The following is a 6,818-nucleotide window of genomic DNA, read 5'->3' on the forward strand; positions in this document are numbered from 1 at the left end:
TGTTCTGGAGCTCAGATGATTGACCTCCAACAACCACAACCATCTTCCTTTGTGCTAGGTATGCCTCCAGCCAGCGGAGGGTTTTCCCCCTGATTTCCATTGACTCCAGTTTTGCTAGGGCTCCTTGATGCCATACTCGGTCAAATGCTGCCTTGATGTCAAGGGCAGTCACTCTCACCGCACCTCTTGAGTTCAGCTCTTTTGTCCATGTTTGAACCAAGGCTGTAATGAGGTCAGGAGCTGAGTGGCCCTGGCGGAACCCAAACTGAGCGTCACTGAGCAGGTTATTGCTAAGCAAGTGTCGCTTGATGGCACTGTTGATGACACCTTCCATCACTTTACTGATGATTGAGAGTAGGCTGATGGGGCGGTAATTGGGGGGGTTGGACTTGTCCTGCTTTCTGTGTACAGGACATACCTGGGCAATTTTCCACATTGCAGGGTAGATGCTAATGTTCTGGCTGTACTGGAACAGCTTGGCTTGGGGCGTGGCAAGTTCTGGAGCACAGGTCTTCAGTACTATTGCTGGAATATTGTCAGAGCCCATAGCTTTTGCGGTATCCAGTGCCTTCAGTCGTTTCTTGATATCACGCGGAGTGAATCGAATTGGCTGAAGTCTGGCATTTGTAATGCTGGGGACTTCAGGAGGAGGCCGAGATGGATCATCAACTCGGCATTTCTGGCTGAAGATTGTTGCAAATGCTTCAGCCTTATCTTTCGCACTTATGTGCTGGGCTCTCCCATCATTGAGGATGGGGATATTTGTGGAGCCACCTCCTCCAGTTAGTTGTTTAATTGTCCACCACCATTCATGGCTGGATGTGGCAGGACTGCAGAGCTTAGATCTGATCCGTTGGTTATGGGATCGCTTAGCTCTGTCTATCGCATGCTGCTTACGCAGTTTGGCACGCAGATAGTCCTGTGTTGTAGTTTCATCAGGTTGACACCTCATTTTGAGGTATGCCTGGTGCTGCTCCTGGCATGCCCTCCTGCACTCTTCATTGAACCAGGGTTGGTCTCCTGGCTTGATGGTAATGGTAGAGTGTGGGATATGCCGGGCCATAAGGTTACAGATTGTGGTTGAGTACAATTCTGCTTCTGCTAATGGCCCACAGCGCCTCATGGATGCCCAGTTTTGCATTGCGAGATCTGTTTGAAATCTATCCCATTTAGCACGGTGACAGTGCCACACAACATGGTGGACGGTATCCTCAATGTGAAGGTGGGACTTCGCCTCTACAAGGACTGTGCGGTGGTCACTCCTACCAATACTATCATGGACAGATGCATCTGCGGCAGGCAGATTGGTGAGGACGAGGTCAAGTATGTTTTCCCCTCTTGTTGGTTCCCCCACCACCTGCCGCATACCCAGTCTAGCAGATAGGCCCTTTAGGACTCAGCCAGCTTGGTCAGTAGTGGTGCTACCGAGCCACTCTTGGTGATGGACATTGAAGTTCCCCCACCCAGAGTACATTTTGTGTCCTCGCCATCCTCAGTGCTTCCTCCAAGTGCTGTTCAACATGGAGGAGTACTGAGTCATCAGCTGAGGGAGGGCGGTAGGTGGTAATCAGCAGGAGGTTTCCTTGTCCATGTTTGATCTGATGCCATGAGACTTCATGGAGTCCGGAGTCAATGTTGAGGACTCCCAAGGCAACTCCCTCCCTACTGTATACCACTGTGCCACCACCTCTGGTGGTCTGTTCAGTGGGACAGGACATACCCGGGGATGGTGATGGTAGTGTCTGGGACATTGTCTGTAGGATATGATTCCGTGAGTATGACTATGTCAGGCTGTTGCTTGACTAGTCTGTGGGACAGCTCTCCCAATTTTGGCACAAGCCCCCAGGTGTTAGTAAGGAGGACTTTGCAGGGTCGACAGGGCTGAGTTTGCCGTTGTCGTTTCCAGTGCCGGGTGGTCCGTCCGGTTTCATTCCTTTTTATTGACTTTGTTGTGGTTAGATACAACTGAGTGGCTTGCTAGGCCATTTCAGAGGGCATGTAAGAGTCAACCACATGGCTGTGGGTCTGGAGTCACATGTAGGCCAGACCAGGTAAGGACAGCAGATTTCCTTCCCTATAGGACATTAGTGAACCAGATGGGTTTTTGCAACAATCGACAATGGTTTCATAGCCATCATTAGACTAGCTTTTAATTCCAGATTTATTAATTGAATTCAAATTCCACCTTCAGCTGTGGTGGAATTTGAACCCATGTCCCCGGAGCAATACCCTGGGTTTCTGGGTTTCTAGTCCATTGACAATACCACTATGCCTCCTCCTCCCCCTCCTCCTCTGTTGTGTGATCGCCTTAAGAGTGATGTCCCTTTATGAACTTAGTATGTTAATGAGTTAAGCATCAGGATGTAGTCATGTAACTACAAGCCATCATCACTCTGCAACTGTAACATCCAGATGAAGGTTCTGTAAATAGTTTGCTCTGTACTGTACATACGAGTTTAGCTGTTAATAAACCTGTTAGAGATCTTCAATGACCTGGACTCCAAGCATCTCATTTATGTTGCATCAGACTGCTGCTTGTCTTTTTCCATGGCTAACCTAAACATTATGATGCTGTGTAGATTTCAGTGGGAATCAAATAGTTACCAACATTGCTATGAAGTCCAACTTGGAGACGTAGATGGCACTGATTGGGAAGGATGGTCAGTGCCAAACAGCTAACCCAAATTAGCCATCAGCAGTGACAGAATTTGGCACCATTACAAAAATATCAGGGAAATTGAAAAGGCTGAGGCTTTTTTCTCTAGGAAAGAGAAGACAAGGAGGAGACCTGATAAATGTTTTTAAAATTATAAAAGGATTCAATCGAATGGATGTTGAGAAATTATTTCTACTTTTGTGTGAATCCAGAACAAGGGGACACAGATATAAGATGAGCAGTAACAGATCAAATAAGAGAATTTTGCAAGAAAGTCTTTGCATAGTACGAATTTGGAACTTGCTGCCACATGGAATGACTGAAGCAGATAGCCCAAATAATTTAATGGGAGGCTTGATGCATACATGAGGGAAATAGAGGGATACTGTGACAAGGTGGGAAGAGGTCATTAGAGTGGAAGGAGGCTTGTGTAGAGTATAAACACTGGCATGTATTAGTTGAGCATATAATATTTCTGTGCTGTGCATTCTCTGCAATTATAGTTACAGTTTTGCCCTGAGACCAGAAGATATTAAAGATACTCATCCCAGTCCTCCAACTTCTTTCCTGAAGTCCAACTAATAGAATGGGTTTACTGTCAGCAGGAAGCTGTAGATTATGAATGGTTTAGGTGTGGTGTGTGAAATTGAATAATTAAGACTGAGCATTGGTACGCAATGTATAACAAACATGCAAAATATATGCAGAAGATAAAACTGGTATCAATGGCAAAGCACACCATGATGTCGTTATGTAATATTCTACTACTTTGAATATAAATCACTTGAGCTGCCTTAACTGAAATCCTATCATTATTTTTGTATAGTAACAAACAAAGAAAGTCAGCAGTCAATAGCTTCTGTATACTTGTCCCTACCTTCCTTACCCTGGAATTGAAAAATAAGAAAATTAAAAATAACATTTTATTTTTTCTCTTCTAGTTTCTTCTGCCTGGGATTGGCCTTATTCTCCTGTGATATTTACAGCTCTGTCCTTTCCCACTGCTTGGCTGTTTCCTGCAACCTATGGGCCTGGTCTCAGACTGGCAGAAGAACCATGCGTATACAGTTACTGCCAGACTTTGACATCTCCTACTCACCTAGAGTCGGACTATTCAGTTTAAAATTGAAATTCCTTCTAATGCATGCCGACCTAAAACATAAATACTATGATTCCATGTTGAAATGGAGCATGAATTCCTAAAGGCGTCTGTGCCACGTGTGACGGAAACCACACCTGCCAGATGGAATTATATTAATTTAATCATATGGAACATTATTTGACTGGATATTGAACATAATTTGTTTTCAAAAGACCACAGAACAGTGGCTGAAAATATGACTGCACATTTGCACTCTAAAAGGTAGTGGCATGGAGAGACAATGGGAGTACTCCCAGATTCAATTAGCCAGGTGGGTTTTGTCAATAGTGATGATTAAAAGACATTGAGGCTCATTGACTGTGTAAGAACCAGCATTCTGCACCTCACCCGCCCCACCCCACGACACACACACATCCCCACTGAGAGTGTCTGGTAAGCTTGAAGGCATCCACAAACCTCACAGGAGAGGTTGGTTCAAACAGGGAGCTAGTCACCTGCTGGCCAATCGAGAGTTAATTGAATTGTGCTCACAGAACAGTTGTTGGAAGAGACTACAATAGAACTTTAAGAGGAGAGCACTCCCTCTCTCTGTCTCTCTCTCTCACGCAAAGTTCCAGGGACCCACGGAAGTTAATTAAGCCTCAAGACAGAAGACCAGCGAAACAAGTTTGAAAGTGTGCACTGGGTCCCAGTGAGAACTACGAGACTTAACTGCAATCAAAGACTTTACATACAACCCAAAACCAGTAGCTGAATTCCATCTACTACTTCAAACCTTCACCCTTTAATTCTTTCTTCTCCTCTGTATCTATTTGTGTGTGTGTTTATCACTTATGCATGCTGGGGTGGTCGCATCTTGTATTTTTTTTAGTAGTTTTAACTGAGTTAAAGTTTTAAGGTTAATAAACTTACACCTTTCTTGTTTAAACCTAAGAAAGCCTGTTTGGTTGATTCCTTTACAATTACAATTAGAGAGCAGTGAACAAGGACTCACTGGGGGGAAGCTAAAACACTGTGTTTTAAAAGTTAAACCAGGAAAAGGTCGAAAGGAGAGCCCTGAACCCCTTCCTCACCTGGTCTTAACATGTGATAGAGAAATACACCTCACAATTCCAGAAATAGGGCAGATCTGTCACCTACAGCATGAGTCCCTACCACACTGCTCTACCCATAGCTATAAAGATGTCAACCGCCCTCAAAATTTATGGCACAGTGTCATTTCAGGCAGTCATGGCGGAAACAGTCAAAATGCAGTGCAGGAAAGCTGGGGGAATTCATACAATTTGACATAGCAGCAGGGCAGCATGGCCATCCTGACTCATGGGATTGCTGGTTTTCCTGAGGTCCAGGGGTATAATACATAACACCCAACTTGCTTTGTGAGTTCCTACAGCCAAACCAGGAAAAGGCTGAAAGGGGAGCCCTAGACCCCTCCCTGGTCGTAACACACTCATTGGGGCCCAGTGCACACGTCCAAACTTGTTTCGCTGGTCTTCTGTCTTGAGGATTAAATTACTTCCGTGGGTCCCTGGAACTTTGCGTGAGAGAGAGAGACAGAGAGAGGGAGTGCTCTCTTCTTGAAGTTCTATTGCAGTCTCTTCCAACAACTGTTCTGTGAGCACAATTCAATTAACGCTTGATTGGCCAGCAGGTGACTAGCTCCTTGTTTGAACCAGCCTCTCCTGTGAGGTTTGTGGATGCCTCCAAGCTTACCAGACACTCTCAGTGGGGCTGTGGGGTCGGCGGGGTGCGGGGTGGGGTGATGGAATGTTGGTTCTTACACAGTCAATGAGTCTCAATCTCTCTTGATCATCACTATTGACAAAACCCACCTGGCATTTTTTGATTAAATGAAGTTGACCTCTCTTGCTTTTACTGGGGTCTCACCGCAAAAAGCAGCAGCTACCCCTTCTGCTATTGCCATGCTTTGTTATTAATCGGGCCTTATTCCAAATAACTTATAATCATTAATTCAATTCGCAACCTGCTTTTTTTGTTATGAACAACGAAGTAAGACTTCCAGTTATCTCAGCAGGGAGAGAGATGGTACAATCAATTGATATTGGAAGAGAATTACAGTAGGAAAAGGAGTATTTGTCAAAAGACAGGTTTCCAATGGTGGAAGACAGTGAAATGAAGGGTACAGATTAGAATACATAGCATATGAACTCTTGTTTCTGAATCAGAAAGTCATAGGTACAAGCTCCACTCCTGGGACTTGACTACATAATTTAGACTGACAGCTCAGTGCAGTGGTACTGTGGCCAAACTTTTTGCTAAAGCATCATTGCCAAAATCAGTCATTTATTTCTTTTTAAAATTTGTTTCATGGGATGTGGGCATCGCTGGCAAGGCCAACATTTATTGCCCATCCATAATTGCCCTTGAGAAGGTGATGGTGAGCTGCTTCTTGAACCGCTGCAGTTCATGAGATGTAGGTACACCCACAGTGCTGTTAGGGAGGGAGTACCTGGTAAAGAAACAAGCAGATTGGGTTCTGGACCCTGAAGAAAATAAGGGAGTTGTGGCCCTGAAATATCAGTCAGAGGGGCATGCACATGTGGCTACTGTAGCAGGAGGTGACTGAATCAGCAGACAGACAACCAAAGCAAAATATCATGAAAGCAAGTCAGTTTAGTAACTGAATAGTGTTGATTTATTTATTTCACTTGATTGGGCTAGTGTCCCCCAAATGAGGTTACCAGCACTTACCATTTGACTAAATAAATATTCCAGGAATACAATAGAGCTGGACACCATGAGGGCCGAAATGTCCCAGGTATGATCGCCAGTCTGTGCTGAGTTAGCTGATCTTAGCTGGCTCGGCTGTTGGGGAAAAGTCGCAGGCCTCGGTACTCCTGAACTACGGAGAGGAGCAAACGTCAGGCAGAATTCCTATTCTGATTGTTGCCAGTGATAATTGCGAGGAAGGAAGTTGAATGAGAGCAAGATTGAGATCAGTTGCAGCTTGCTCCTCCCATGGTCAAATCACCTTCCTACACTCTGTGCCCAGGTTTCTATGCGAAGAGCAGCAAACTTGAGTGATGGACCAGGGGACTA

This window comes from Heterodontus francisci, chromosome 10, assembly GCF_036365525.1.
Source record: "Heterodontus francisci isolate sHetFra1 chromosome 10, sHetFra1.hap1, whole genome shotgun sequence".
Taxonomy (NCBI): domain Eukaryota; kingdom Metazoa; phylum Chordata; class Chondrichthyes; order Heterodontiformes; family Heterodontidae; genus Heterodontus; species Heterodontus francisci.